This window comes from Myxine glutinosa, chromosome 13 (assembly GCF_964187855.1).
Source record: "Myxine glutinosa chromosome 13, kmMyxGlut1.1, whole genome shotgun sequence".
NCBI lineage: Eukaryota > Metazoa > Chordata > Myxini > Myxiniformes > Myxinidae > Myxine > Myxine glutinosa.
The window spans coordinates 33,333,835-33,350,148 of NC_136273.1; the positions used below are offsets into that span (position 1 = coordinate 33,333,835).

The window sequence follows — 16,314 nt, forward strand, 5'->3', positions numbered from 1 at the left end:
GCCACCTGAACCAAAGCTTAAAGGTGACGACGGGGTGCAGCGGCAACATAAGGATGTTCATCAGGTGCCGCCCGAACCAAAGCTTAAAGGTGACGACGGGGTGCAGCGGCAACATAAGGATGTTCATCAGGTGCCGCCCAAACCAAAGCTTAAAGGTGACGACTGGGTGGTGCAACGGCAACATCAGGATGTTCATCAGGTGCCGCCCGAACCAAAGCTTAAAGGTGACGACTGGGTGGTGCAACGAAAGAAACAGAAGCATGTTCATTCGTTGCGCAAACTGAATCCTCACGGTGGTGATGGGGTGCAGCAGCAACAGCAGGATGTTCATCGGCGGCCGCCTGAACCGAAGCCTCTTCGCAGGGATGAACCAGCGGAGCTTGAAAACCGAAAAAAGAATCTCATGTTCCGAGGACTAAACGAAAGCAAAAATGACATGCAGCTTGTGGCAAAGTTGCTCAGCGTTATGAACTTGAACATCAAACCTGAATGTACTTTCCGCGTGGGATACCATGTTGGGAAAAGACCGGTGAAAGTTGTTTTCAGATCCGTCTCTGATCGGAATCTCGTTCTTTATAACAACAATAAGGTACGGAATTTCAATGATCCGTCTCAATGCTCCAAAAACATTTTTATCACTCCAGATTACACTTTTGTTGAAAGAGAAGAGCAGGCAAAGCTGCAGGATCATCTTCAGGAAATGAGGGAAATTGACCCAAACGGTCAATATACCATCAAAAGAGGCAAAGTGGTCAAGCAGGCCAAGGGCATCCATAGATGGTGACCCTCCCTCCTTATCTCCCACAATCCACTCGGTAGAACACATACCTCCGCCAGGCTGAACAGTTTATGGTTTTTATCCCACTGATAGGCCAAATCAGGATTCGGACCTGAACCACAATCAAATCATTTCGTCCGTGTCACATACCCAACCTCTCCACAAAATTTCGTCCAAATCCGTTCACAACTTTTTGAGACATCTTGTTCACAAACAATCAGACAAAAAACAGACAGAGGTGAAATCATAACCTCCATCCACCTTCGGTGGCAGAGGTAAAAAAAAAAAGAAAAAAAGAAGAGGATAATGTACATATGAAGACAATGTACTCCGCCATATGAAGACCTCACAGTGAAGACCTGCTGTAAAGGAAGCCCAGCCGTCATGTCGGGCTGCAACAACAACAGTTCAGTTTTGTCCTCCAACGACAACAGAGGACCTGATGGAAGGGAATCCCAGGCGTGATGACTGGCAGCAACAACATGACCTACAACAGGTAAGCCCTCCTCAATACTATGGGGCAGGTGAGATGAACACACTGGGTGCAAACACAACCAACACAAAGATGAAGACATTAAATTTGAAATAAATTTGGCACTTCTTCTTTTACAGACATTACTGTTCGTGCTTCCTTTGATGAAGAAGACCATCCTTAATTGTGGAGTTAATTGTAATTCTAATTTCGCTGGGAAAGGTAATTTATTGGCATGGTCATCCCCATGCAGAATAAATAACAAGAACTTTAACTCCATACATTTCTTTTTGTACCCTTTCCTGAACAAGTTATCAGACTGATGAACATGTCAATGTGTTTAATCTTTCATTTTTCATAGAAGAGGAGCTCGTTGCCTCCTCCACACCCTCACCTGAAACCATCCTACCTGTTGGAACGTAAGTTGTCAAGATTCTTGCCTTACATTACAAATTATTCCAGACTTTGTCCAAACTGCATGTCCTTCACCTCCATTGTGTCTATCATTTTGTCTCTGCCTCAGAAATGTTGAACAAGTGAATATTTTGCTGCACTCTAATCCAGCCGATCACCGAACCAATCTTCAAATTTTTTTTTTTTTTTTTTTGTGTATACAAGATCGAGGCTCGTGAAAGAGCGAACATTAATCACACAGAAAGACAAACAGACACACAAAACAAATAACATCGGGAGCGGTAGACAAGATGGGGAGAGAGGGGGAAGGACACAAACACAACATTTGAGAGCAGGGACCGAGAGACATGGAGACATCGAGAGAACTGTGGGAGGGAGAGGGCTTTGGGGGGAGGCATGGGAAGGGGTGGGGGGTGGGAGAGGTATAAAACATATGGACACTGCCAAGACTTCCAGGAAAGAAGTTGGAATTTCAAACAAGGTGGATCTGGGGTGAATTAGTGGGGGTAGAAAAGATCAAGGTTTTGGATGGGGGAAGATAAGAGATGGTGGTGAACAGCTGTTTTGAAGACCTGGAGGGAGGAGTGTGATTGAAGTGAGTGTGGGAGTTTGTTCCAGAGGCGGGAGAAAAGAGGAATGAAAGAGTGAAGGTGAGCAGAGAGCCGAGATTTCGGCAGTTTAACCATCAGAGGGTGGCTGGCAGATCTTCTGCGACCTGTAGGAATATTTGGGGGACAGAGCACAGAGAGAGCTGGGGGAGCAAGGCCGGAGAGGAGTCGGTAGAAGACAGAAAGACCACCTACCTGCCTGCGGTGAGTGAGTGAAAGGCCCTCAGAGACAGCTTCATCGCGGGAGATTCCAATGATTCTGAAAGCTTTGGATTCAACAGCGTGAAGCCGAGCCAGGTGTGAGGCAGGAGCACCAGCCCATAGGGGAGAACAGTATTCCATTGAGCTGCGGATGAAAGCCTTGTATGTGGTGAGGAGCTCAGGTGTGCCTAGGAAGGACTTCGCACGACGGAGGATGCCCAGTCGGCGACTGGCTTTGGAGGCCAGCTTGGAAATGTGGTTTTCCCAAGAAAGATCATGGCAGATGGTGAGACCCAAAAGCTTGAGCGACAGAACTTCTTGGAGAGGATTGTTGAGAAAGTAGATGGGAGGGTTGTCCAGTCGATCTTTTCGGAGAGACATAGTAAGAGTGTGAGATTTGTCAGGATTGAAAGACATGTTCCACATGTTTGACCAGTCTGTGATTTTGTCCAGGTCTTCAGAGAGTGAGGAGGCTGCAGACTGCCGATCTGAGGGAAGAGGAATGGAGCGGCAGAGAGTGGAGTCATCAGCAAAGAGATACAGAGGATTTTCCAGAGAGTCGGAGAGATCATTGATAAAGACCAGAAAAAGCACAGGGCCCAGCACACTGCCTTGGGGAACTCCAGCCTGAACAGGAAGGGGAGATGAGAGAAATCCATTCAGGGCCACACGTTGACTACGACCAGAGAGGAAGTCCGCAAGCCATGCATGGAGATTTCCATGGATACCATAGGAGGAGAGTTTGGTGAGCAGAGCTGGGTGCCAGACCGTATCGAAGGCACGTGATATGTCAAGGGAGACAGCTCTGATTTCCTGTTTGGCATTGAGGACCTCCATCCATTGTTGAGACAGCAGAAGCAGCATGTCCAGAGTAGAGTGACCTGGTCTGAAACCAAATTGATGATCAGAGATCAAGCCATTGGAGAAGAGGAAAGATTTCATATCCGAAGCAATGATGGATTCCATGACTTTGCTGATAATTGGGAGCAGGCTGATTGGTCTGTAGTTGCAAGGATCTGTTTTTGCACCTTTTTTGTGTAAAGCGGTAATGTTTGCTGATTTCCAGGATGCTGGCAGATGACCTTGAGCAAAGGATAGGGTGAAAAGAACAGAGAGAGGGTGAGATAGAGCGGCAGAGCAGGATTTTAGGACCCGTGGGCTGATGCCATCTGGTCCAGTTGCAGAATCAGAGTCGAGGTTTGACAAAAACTCCTCCACCTTGTCAGGAGAGAAGGTCACAGAGTCCAGGAGCAGTTTGGTTCGACTGGGAAAGGTGGGAACAGAGAGAGATGGGTTTGGGACTAAGGATTTTGAGGCAAACACAGAGTTGAGGCATTCGGCTTTGTCACGTGCGATGTCAACTGTGTGGCCATTTGAGGTAAGGGAGGGGATGGAGGGGGAACAAACACCAGAAACGGATTTGACCAGACGCCACCAGGATTTGGAGGAAGGAGACAGGTTTGAGAGTTCATTCTTGAGTGAGGAGAGATAGTGCTTCCTGGCACTCCTGAGGGTAGACACACACTTGTTCCGAGCTTGGTGGAAGGAACTGAGATTTCCTTCAGTTGGATTAGCCTTCCAAGAGGCAAAGGCAAGTTGTTTCAGGGCAACTGCCTCACCACAAGATTCAGTGTACCATGGACGGGAGGAAGGGTAAGACAACTGAAGGCGAGATGGGATAAATCTGTGCATGAGAGAGATCAGTTTGCTTTGGAAGAATTCCCAGGAAGAATTGATGTCAGAGGCAGTGGAGATGGGAGACCAATCCAGACGATTGATGGCTGCTTGAAGACCGTCCCAGTCGGCCTGAGTGAAATGCCAGACTCGTCGACGCTGAGGAGGCTCTCTGAGAATGGCCAGAGAGATGTCCACTTTGACAAGCACATGATCAGAAGAACCGATTTGAGCAGAAGAAGAGCAGCAGACATTAGCAGGGAAGTTAGTCATAAACAAGTCTAGAAGAGAAGATACTCCATTGGCTGAGATCCGGGTCGGGAAATTGACAGATTGTGTCAATCCCAGTGAGTCACAGAAGTCCTTTGCTGAGGTGCCATGACTGGTGAGAGAGGAACCTACACCCAACCAGGTGGCATGATGACAATTGAAGTCACCACATATGAGGAAGAGAGAGTTGGGATGAGTGGATAGAAGTTGGTCCATGTTGTCAGACAGTGAAATGTAGATGGAGTCATCACTGTTTGGGGGACGGTACAGAACACATATGAACAAAAGGTGGGAGCGGAGAGGAAGCCGTAGCCAGAGGTACTCCTGGGGGTGAGGAGGAGAGAGGGCAGTGCAAGGAGAGTGAGGAAGAGAGTTTTTGATAAATATAGCCACCCCACCACCAGGCCGAGGCTCAGGTCTATCATACCGGAGGAGGGAGTAACCAGGAAGAGATATTAAGGAATCAGAGACATCTTGAAGGAGGAAAGTCTCTGTTAAGCAGATCAAGTCTGGATTGTCAGAAGCAACCTGTATGGAGAGATCAGTCAGGTTTGAGCGAAGGCCCCGGATGTTTGAGGTCCATACCGTTAATGAAGAGAGAGGGGGAGCATCGGGTACAGGACAGGGGAGGGGAGGAGTAGGGTAAGATGAAGGATGAGAGGGGGAGGTAGGGAGAGCAGTTGTTAGTGTGTCAGCGATTGCAGAAGAGTTCCAAGAAAGGGAAGGATGAGGAGGATGAAAGGTTTGAAGGTGAAGGGATGAGGCACAGAGAGGGGTTGTTTGAGGGGGGGCAGAGGAAAGAAGAAGGTTGGGGGGGGTGGAGGTATGAGATAGAAGGGAGACGAAGTGGGGAGGAGGCAGCTTTGAGGAGGAGGGGGGAGGAGGGAGAATTGGAGAGGAATGGTATGGGGGGAGATTTGAATGGGAGGGGTTGGGGGGGAGTTTTGAAGGGGAGGAGTGAGGGGGGAGTTTAGGAGGGGAAGGGCAAGGGGGGAGTTCAGGAGTGGAAGGGCAAGGGGGAGTTCAGGAGTGGAAGGGCAAGGGGGGAGTTCAGGAGTGGAGGGGTAGGGGGGGAGTTTAAGAGTGGCGGGGCAAGGGGGGAGTTTAGGAGTGTAGGTGCAAGGGGAGGGATTTGGATGGGAGGGGCAAGAGGGGAGTTTAGAAAGTGGATGATTAATGAAAGACGAACATTGAAAACAAATTGGGTTTGTTGTGATTTTCAAGTTAGCAATCCGGTTCAGAATGATGGAGGAGGGATGGAATGAATGTGAATTTAGACCATGTAGTGAGGGAGACGTATAAGATATTGAATTTCTTTTTTTTGAGGTGGAATGAGTTGGAGAGGAAATTGAGAAAAGCCTTTTAAATAGGAAGAAAAACAGCGTGTTGTAAAATACCACCGAGTAAAACACTGAAGGGGAAAGGTTATACATATTTAAATAATATTTAAACAGAACCGTGAACAATCTTATGTGCACAAAAATACCAACGGGGGGAGAGCCGAGAGGGACCACCACGAGTCACGTGAAGGGCAAACGGACCACCACGAGTCACGTGAAGGGCAAAATTGGTGGAAGACTGGCATGAGTGTTAATGTACCCATATAAAGGTCATTGTGAACACCTGGATGAGCATTAATTAATTGTTTGAAATTTTTTCTGGCAAATCCAGTGGGAGTTTGTGATGAAGAAAATCAAGATGTGAAATTGAAGGTGAAATAAAATAAAAATTCAATTGCGATTCAGAAAGGAATGCAGACAATGCAGTATTTCCAGGATTGCGGTTGTTAAGCATGATAACAATAATAATAATAATAATAATAATAATAATAATAATGCTAATAATGAATTTATTGTCACATATATGCAATTGTCGAAGAAGAGAATTGTCTTCAACTCAGAGGGTGTACAAAACAAATTTATTTAATGATCACAGAGAACTGAAACATAGTACGCTTAACAATATGATCCGTTCTCACTGACATCTTCTCTCGAGTGGCCTTCTATTTCCTGGTGGACCCGTGGGTGGGAGGGAAAAATGTGAAGGCCACGCAAAGACATACCCCTCTGTTTGCCAGAGTTATAAAACTCATGATTACAATCAAGGCTGCCAAGTTATCACAGAAGGATTCATGAATCTGATCGGATAGCCCTGAGGAAAGAAAGGTTTTTACAATTGAGACATTCCATCACATGCTGAGAGAGAGAGAGACATATGCAGATGTGACCGAAGATTAAAACAATGAAAGTTGTAAATGTTGAGAGTTAATCCGTTGCAACCCCAGACAAGTTGGCGCCAGTCTATCATCATTTCGGCAACTCACTGACGAACGCTTTGGCACAGGGATAATTATGGACTTTTTCAAAACATGGAGAATTTTACAAAGCTGAAGTGACCAGTTGAAAAGTAAAGTAAAAATGGGCGACAGTTCATCAGCATGAGAGACCGCAGCAGCCCGGGGCTGGCACAATCAGGACCAGTCACTTTCCTGACCTTCAGGTTCATCAGAACACGCCGAGTGTCATTTCTGGAGATCACAAAAGCTTGAGCAGTCACTTCCACTGTGGTTGGTGCTGTGCCCACCGGGTGATCGAATTGGCTGTAAAAATGAGTCAGTTTGGCTGGCAATGTGTGTCGTCATTCCTTGGATATTTCAACTTCGGCTTGTAACGAGTGATCGTGGGGAGATCCTGCCAGAGTTATTTGGCATTCGCACTCATGATTCGCACTCCTCCAGCAATTTTCTTGATTTCTGCATTATTTAGGCTGAAATCGCCGGGTACTTGACATCTCAATGAGCAACGTTGGCTTTTCCTTTTTGTTCCTGAGTACTATCTCTGTCACAGTCCTTTGCTTTCTCTGTTCACGCTGGATGGCATCATCAGGTCGTGAGCATTATGTCCTTCTTTACAATGATTGCTTTTCTTTCATGTTTCCATGAGTTTTGTGAAACTGGGATATTGAAATTTCTGCAGATGTGCCAGTAGATTACTCCACATAACTTGTGTCTTTGGGTGTACAGCTGTTCTGACATGAGTTTTTTTTGTTTTTTTTACATCCAGATAGGATGTGACTCCTGGTTTCTGTTTCTACCTTGCAGAACATTCTCTGTCCCAGTTGAGCTGCCTCTTCTTCGCTATTCCAGTGATCCTTCTTTGTCTATCCAAAATCTGTCCAACTCTTTTTTTGTATTTTCCAGCTCTTTTGTCTTTCTCCCAGTTGTCAGTTGTTGCATGCAGGGGAAGAAGGTGTCGTAGCGGCCACTGAAGAAGAAGATGCGATATTTTGCCGTGGATCTATCATCACTCCGTCATGTAAGTGCTCCAGGAATGTAAGACAAAATATCAGACTCTCACAGATCTCAAGTTAAATCTTAAGGTTCTACTTTAATGACTCAGCATTCACGTTATACCTTGATGACCCAACATTCGTGTTCTAACTTGGTGACCCAGCATTCACGTTCTACCTTGATGACCCAGCATTCGTGTTCTAACTTGGTGACCCAGCATTCACGTTCTACCTTGATGACCCAGCATTCGTGTTCTAACTTGGTGACCTGGCATTCGTGTGCTACCTTGATGACCCAGCATTCGTGTTCTACCTTGATGACCCAGTATTCGTGTGCTACCTTGATGACCCAGCATTCCTGTTCTAATTTGATGACCCAGCATTCGTGTTCTACCTTGATGACCTGGCATTCGTGTTCTACCGTGATGACCCAGCATTCGTGTGCTGCATTGATGACCCAGCATTCGTGTTTTAACTTGATGACCTGGCATTTGTGTGCTACCTTGATGACCCAGCATTCGTGTTCCACCTTGATGACCCGGCATTCGTGTTCTACCTTGATGACCCAGCATTCGCGTTCTATCTTGATGACCCAAAAAACAAGTTCCACCTTTATGATGCACAAAACGAGTTCTACCTTGATGACTCATCATACGAGTTCTACTTTGCAGACCGACAAAATTCGGGACAAATCAAGAAGTGAGTTCTGCCTCGATAGCTCAGAATGTGAGACCTATGTAAGAGACTCAGGGGAAAAGAGTTCTGCCCAGATGGCTCACAAAATAGGCCCGTGTGAATCCCGTAACAATGGCGGACTATGTGTGACCTCGGTTGGTACATTTGAAAGCTTGGACAGTTTTATTTTTTTTTTTGTATACAAGATCGGGGCTCGTGTAAGAGCTAACATCGATCACAAAAAAACAACAACAAACGGACACACAAAATATACAATAAAAGGGAGCGGGAGACAAGATGGGGAGAGAGAGAGAAGCACACAAGAACAACAGCAGAGAACAGGGCCAACGGAAGATCTGTGGGAGGGAGAGGGCTTGGGGGGAGGAGGCATGGGAAGGTGGGAGGGGGGAGAGGTATAATTGCTAGAACTTCCAGGAAAGAAAGAAGTCGGGATTTCAAAGAAAGTGGATCTGGGGTGAATTAACGGGGATAGAAGAGATCAAGGTTTTGGATGGGGGAGTTGATCATGGAGTGCCTAAGGGTGTTGATTTTGCTTCTGGTTCATAATTTAGTTATCATTAATTACCTCTTTATAAATTTTTTTTTTAATTCCTATTAAGGGAAAATGTTGTAATGTTAAAACAATGTTAGAGGTAAAGGGGATGCAATTGCAGTACTTTGAGGTTGTACACTCCATGTGGTGGGTGTGCAAGCGCGGATCCACACTGGCGGGAATGGCGATGCTTGTGAAAGGTGCAGAAGCTGGTTCATTAAAGCCTGAATGATCCACTGATCTGTGGTCTTGAACTTTGCCTGAAATAGACCCCCTTCATGACCTTACTATCCTCATCCCTGTCGTGAGCCAAATTTCTAGATCATCTTCCTCCCACCACCCTCTTCAAGTTTTTTTTTTTTTTTTTTTTTTTTTTACACCTCTTCTCTATCATTATTTTGTTGTTGTATTTCTTCTGTTTTATAATATACATAGGTTATAAATACCTAACTGAAATGTTTATGAATGACCCTTAAGCTCAAGGTTCAGCTCCAGCGTGAATGCAATTTGTTTTTGACTTCCATTGACATGAAGCAAATTCTGTCGTCATCGTTTTTTTAACGACATTTGCTCTTATTTTATAGCGTTGGTCGATGGATTCGCACGACTCCATTTTGTTATTTCGTTCACATCTTTCTTTAAAGCAGTTATTTTCATGTCATTGTTGATACCTTCCTGCCATGTTTTCCTGGCCGAGCTGCCTCTTCGTGTTTTTCATTTGCCTTAAAACCTACTATCTTCCTATTAGGTGCATCCTCTATAGTTCTAGCCTACTATCTTCCGATTCGATTCATCCTCTATAGTTCTAGCTACATTACCTGTCCGAACAACCGAAGCCTTCTCTGTCTCAATTGAATTTCTATGCTGCTACTTTTGAGTGTATTTATCAACTGCGCCAGCACTCTATGTAGGGATGGCGTGGTACCATGAAAAATTCCTCCGGTCCCATTTGCTACATCCAAAACTAAAGTTGGCATATCTTCTCCCACCAATCGCTTTGGCTACATAAGAGAGCCTACCTGGTCTGTTCAGCTGATTGTCCAGGTAGAGATCACTTTTTAGTTCTCCAGACGATGGCAAAAGCTAGAAAATAAAGCATAAAATAATAACAATCTTTATTGTCCCATATCCAAGGAAACTATTATTTGGTGACACCGTAAGTTTAACCATCATAAAAAACATAAAACACAAAGGGAATAAGAAAACAAACAAAAAAATATATATAAAAATAACCGAGATCGGTCAAACTGGAAAATCATCTCGTTCATCCTAATAATCATCTTCAGACGGCGTATTTCCGAGCTGCCTCTCTCAATGGCAATGACTCTGGTGCCGTCCGACAATGTTACTTGGTGCAGCATACTTTACCACTGCAATTTTTATAGATTGAAAGGATTCACCGAAAAGTTTGAAATAGCAAAGCACTTACCTGGTTGCACTTACCTTAAGAAGTTGCTCGACCACACTAATTTGACATTCTGTTCACAAGATAGTTCCTTCAGTGTAATCCTTACCTTGCACTCAAGGACCCGCGTCATGCACTCAAAAAACTTTTATTCTCCACTAGCTGGGTTACCTGTTCTATGAACAGAAATAATTAGTAAGTGTTGATGCCAACTTTTTTGCAAAACTGCACCACACCACAATATTCATAACTCGTGAAAACCTGAGGCTTTACCATGAAAAGTTTAATTGAGAATTCTTCTTACATGCAAGAGTTATGTTGCCACTGTTGGGATCTCTATTTATTGTGCTTGAAATCCTTCCCAAAAAGCTAGATGTGGGATGGTTTGATGGATGTAGGAGGTGGGATGGTTTGGGAATCGGGACCGCCTCGAAGGCAGGCCCCATGTGACGTAAAAGAACCCGCTGTTGCAGCCGGTCCTGTACATTTGAAAAAAATTATCATCAGATTGTTCAATTTGACAATTTAATTGTTCGCACCACCACTGATTCCACGAGGTGCCAACCTTGAGGTTGTGGAGCTTCTGTGCAACAGACATTGAGGTTCAGAGGTGTGGAAGAAATTTGTCAATGGAAAACTGTCGCTCCCAGAAGAAAAACCCCAGGCAGTGTATAAGCATGAACCTCACTCGAGGGCTGAAGGCCAAAAGGCTGAGGCCTATAGGTGCTAGTATGGGCTCAGGTTTGCTTTACAATGAAGGACAAACATAGGAAAGGTACGGCAATTGTGAATATACTGTATAACACTTACCATAGCAGATGGTTTCAGCTTAACGCAGCATGAAAATGGCGAACTTATTAATTAGTTAGTTTACAATTGTGGGTGGAGTCAGGCCTGCTGTCCAGCCAATGGGTGGAATACACAGCTCGGCTAATTACATATGCTGGCCTTCACCCGTGCTATGTCCTGTGATAGCTGTTAGCCAATCAGATTGAGTATAATTTTTTTTTTTAAAGATGGAAAAGTAGGCTTTAAAGGCTGAGGTGATGGATGAAAATACCCTTCGGACTTTGGTCTGTGTGCCAAATGTGTTCATTGTAGGACTAGCGGCACTTGTCTTTACTCTGAAATATTTTCTTATTCATTGCATGGTCAACTGTACTACCAACACAGTAGCTCTGGGTAATCCATTTGATCCTAACTCTGCAAATTGGCTAAGTGGAGGAACAAATCCATTATCAATATGTTCATCCTCAACCGAAGCTCGTTTGTCGCTACATTGATGACTGTATTGGCACAACAGTAGGGGAAGAATGTTGGTTGTAAGACACAACCATTTTTACATGTAAGTGAATGGGGAAAATGCGTTGGAACTTTTGGGCCACCCACCAAAAACCAAAAAAACCCCGTCTATTTCTCCCTTCCCCATTTAAGCCATCAACAAAGGTTAAATCCTAAATAGACCCCAAAACCATTTTTCGGTTCTAAAACACTCATATTTTCGTTATTCTCGAATAGAGAACCACGAATATTGGTTTATGTTTTATTTTAGGGAAAAACTTAATTTTCTGCTTTTATGGTTTCGCACGAGTCAAGAGCATTTAATCCTTAAAAAAAATGTTAATCCTTCCAAACTCTCTCAGTCAAGAGATATTTATAACTAATTCTATAAATAATTTTAATCCCTTCCTCTTACACAGGAAGGTTATTGTTCTAACTCTATTTTGTCATCATTTTTTAAAATATAAGATGAACCAAGGTCCAGTGCGCTTCATGGAGACGGAGGATGTCAATCGAAGAGTTATTTGACCTTGAAGATGAGTTTCAATCTTTTCCACAACAAGACTGGTGAGCTATGTTTAAACCTACTAGCAACGGTACCTGCCCTATGGGCGGGGCTTCAATTGGGAGGCCCAAATGAAAAGGCAAAATATCAGAAATTTAAGGCTCTTTTTATTTTAAACGATTCTTATAAACATCCGTTAAATCATATCACATGGAAATCATCAAAATCTAAACAGTATTTGTAGAATTTCAATAAAAGCCACATCACTGTTCATATCGGTAAATATTATTCCATCGTGTTTGGAAAAACAGGGAAATTGGAAAAATTGGAAAAACAATATAGCCTATTTTACTCCTAGGGGTCCCAGGATTACCCACCCAAAATTTCATAGCGATCGGTTCAGCCGTTTTTTGCGGTACCTGGGAATGGACGACAGACAGACATTTGGTGAATTATAGTAAGATTAATTATATATTGTTTTATACAGAACCAAATAACTGCACATTTAACAACTATTGCCTTTCCCTTTTTTTATTCCAGTTTAGCCCCCAACTCTTCAATAACAGAGTTGATGGTTGAGGTTGAAAATCAAGTCAATGAATATCACGACCTTGAATGGGACTACTATGAGGTTCCAACCTGTGCTGATTTTCACCCACTATCACAACAAGACTGGTAAGCTATGTTTAAACCTATTAATTTATATATTGTTTTATACAGACCCAAATAATATACGAATAATAATTATGTTTTTTTCTTTTTATCACAGCATCTCTTCAATAACAGAGTTGATGGTTGAGGTTGAAGATCAAGTCAATGAATATCACAACTTTGAATGGGATTACTTTGAGGTTCCAAAGAGTGCTTATTCATTTCCAACCTGTGCTGTTTTAAACCTCCATCTTGATGAACTTAACACAAAACTCGATCTTCCACAAGCAGACTGTGATTTGTATCGGGAAAGAATCATCATTTCCACAATTGAATATTTACTCCCACCCAAATAAAAATGTTTAAATAATGTAAAGGTTTTAATGTTGTATGGTTTTAATTATATTTGTTTTGCCTCCAATTATTTCATCATTAATTACAAAAAGAGAATAAAGGAGGGGAAAAAGGGAATACTGTTCTCCCCTATGGGCTGGTGCTCCTGCCTCACACCTAGCTCGGCTTCACGCTGTTGAATCCAAAGCTTTCAGAATCATTGGAATCTCCCGCGATGAAGCTATCTCTGAGGGCCTTTCACTCACTCACCGCAGGCAGGTAGGTGGTCTTTCTGTCTTCTACCGACTCCTCTCCGGCCTTGCTCCCCCAGCTCTCTCTGTGCTCTGTCCCCCAAATATTCCTACAGGTCGCACAAGATCTGCCAGCAACCCTCTGATGGTTAAACTGCCGAAATGTCGGCTCTCTGCTCACCTTCACTCTTTCATTCGTCTTTTCTCCCGCCTCTGTTCGCTCTTTCACGAGCCTCGATCTTGTATACAAAAAAAAAAGAAAAAAAGGGAAGTGCACTCCCTCCAATGACCCACCACCTCCCTTGTCCCATCCCTTTCCCCTCTACGTGTGTGTGTGGAGAAGGGTGGGGGTGGGATGAGGTGGGTGGTGGTGCACAAGGGGGAGGGGGATTGTGGGGATTATGGGTGTGGTTTGTGTGTGCGTGGTTTGTGGGTGGAGACAAAAAGGGGGGCGGAGTCAATTTTTTGAAAATTATTTATTTATTTATCATCTTTGTCTTTTGTAATTCATGTGAATAAAATGTACTGTACACAAGATTTCTTCTCCCTTTAAATCACTTAATTTGTAGGTCCAAGGAACTGTATTCATTGCATCAACAATTTAAAGAAAGTTAATTAGTCCATCTCTTTGTATAACCCTTCTCAAAATGGCTTCTCCATCTGTATATTCTAGCAATATCACCAACTTTGAACTTGGTTTTTCTCAAATGAATTTCCTTTTCATATTCTAATTTTGTAAATTATTTTTTTTTGTAAATTTGTAATTTGTAAAAAAAAAAATTTTTTTTATTCTAATTTTGTAAATGTTTCCGATGGTTTTGATTTTGTTGATGAATGAACTGTATTGAATGATCGTTTTAAGGCCATTTTCCCCACTAGAGTGGGGGTTAGCCTTGCGGGCCCCATGACAATCATGGTTCCCTGTTTGAGGCAATGTTTTTATGGCCGGATGCCCTTCCTGGCGCCAACCCGTTGTTACCTCTTACGATGCGTAGGGATACGGTGTACCTATTCTAAACCGGGGTACACACCGGGACAACTGTGTTATTGTAATTATCTACAATGTCCTAAATGAAAGATACTCATTGTTGAGAACCGAGTTGTGTGAATTTTTTTATATATTGTTGCGGATATGGCATTTGGCCTCCATTTCCGCTTGTAAATATTCCCCTATTTCCCCAATACTCCCCAACTATCCCCAATCCCCCATTCCCTAGTCCCATTGTCTGTAAACAACACTCTGTAGAACCGACCTTCCCCTTTTTCCCCCATTAAATGTCGTGCCCAGGTCCACCGCATCTCACGTAGACAACTTTCGGACCTCTTGCTAGTTATTCTTAGTCTATGTCAGTTAAGGACTCGTTTCCATTAATTCTGACTCTCCGTTGCACCAGAATGTGATCGTATGGCACCAGTAGTGAGTTTAGGACCTCCCCATACCTCCTCCCATCTTCCCCATGAAACAACAACAACAACAACAACAACAACAACAACTACAACAACGGCGTGCGGGGAGTGTGCGTCCTCACACCGGCTTGGTTAGCCGCCATTGACCATGCGCTCCGACGGGGTTACCACGAAGGGGCTCACTGTCAGCTCCTCGTCAAGGGCGGAGCCCGGTAACCCCCCCGCACCCAATAAGAAGGGCGGACCGATTCCATCTGGGGCGGAGCTAACTAGCCGAGGGCGTGTCACTCCCCGCCGGATATACGCAGCGACTTACCGGACGTGAGGTCAGATGCGCCCCGAGCTTGAAGAAGAGCCAGTCGCCACCTCCGAGCGCTGAGTGAGACCTCCCGCATCTTTGGACCGGACCGGGTCGATTCTGTCCCTGAGCCAAGGTGCACCTTGAGCCATCGACTACCCGCTTTCCTTGCCATCAATCCCCGTGTGAGTCAGTTTTGTCCTGTTTATCTGTCGTCTGTCGGGGCTATTATAAGACCGTAATTAAGTGCCTATCTTACTATGCTGTACCTCTCATCCCTGTAATCTAACGTTCCGAACTAATATAACCTCCTCCGGAGGTCTTGAGAACTGAACCCTTGGTGTCGTGTCATTTAATCCCAGCCGTTGTGTCCTTTTCCTTCATTGATCTAGCGTAGCGCGACTCGGCCAACGTTCGGGTATAATCGGGTAACTTGTGCGAACACGGCGGCCATTCCGCTCGGCCCAGCATAACATCAAAGTCGTGTCCGTAACAATATAATCTCTCTTTCAAAGTGCGATTAAAATGCTCAATAACAACTGCCTTTCCTTCATTAAAGGTGCTGTATAATGTTATACCATTATCTTTGAGAAATTTCACAAATGTTTTGTGATGGAACTCTGTTCCCTCATCAGTCCATAACTTCTTTGGTTTCCTTTTGCTTTTACTAAATATTCTACTGAAAGCTAACATTAGAGTGTTACCCCTTTTGTTTTTCAAAGGAACAACCCATGCATATCTACTCCTCAAATCAATAACGGTTAAAGCATACCTGTATCCCTTATCATTATTTAGTTCAATTAAATCAGCGGACCAGATGTAATCAACACCTTTGGAATAAACTCTCCTTCTTTTAAACTTTGTGATTGTACGTTTACGTAATTCGACAGGTAAAACTATTTGCTCCTCAGTGTTGATGACATCATTAGAGTTTAATAGTTTTTTTGATAACTATTGGGCTGGGCCCATTTCCCAATAAATCTTCTTCTTCTTTCAAAATTCTCTTGAAGTACAACTTATGCACTTAATAGGAATATCCGACTCATTGCAACACATGCTTTCAAAATTCTCTCTCGCGGGGCCCGACAGAAGAAAGAACAAATAATCGTTGAGCACTAACTGACACTGGGCTCACGTCAGACCGATGCACAGAAGATTAAATTCATTCAAAAAGAACCCGAGCAACGTTGGGTGCATTCAGCTAATCTATATCTATCTATAATTCCAGTAATCTCTGTGTGTATGTGTGT

At 43.9% G+C, this 16,314-nt stretch overlaps 2 long non-coding RNA genes across 2 annotated transcripts; both read left to right on the forward strand.

The window, feature by feature from the left end:
• The first annotated feature begins 183 nt into the window (after positions 1–183).
• On the forward strand, positions 184–2,026 carry LOC144888548 (uncharacterized). Its single transcript, XR_013621128.1, has 3 exons — positions 184–1,274; positions 1,391–1,472; positions 1,612–2,026. It is a non-coding gene; the product is annotated as an uncharacterized LOC144888548 (long non-coding RNA).
• A 4,223-nt stretch (positions 2,027–6,249) lies between these two features.
• Positions 6,250–13,352, forward strand: LOC144888641 (uncharacterized). Its single transcript, XR_013621189.1, has 3 exons — positions 6,250–7,731; positions 12,665–12,799; positions 12,894–13,352. It is a non-coding gene; the product is annotated as an uncharacterized LOC144888641 (long non-coding RNA).
• Positions 13,353–16,314: the final 2,962 nt, after the last annotated feature.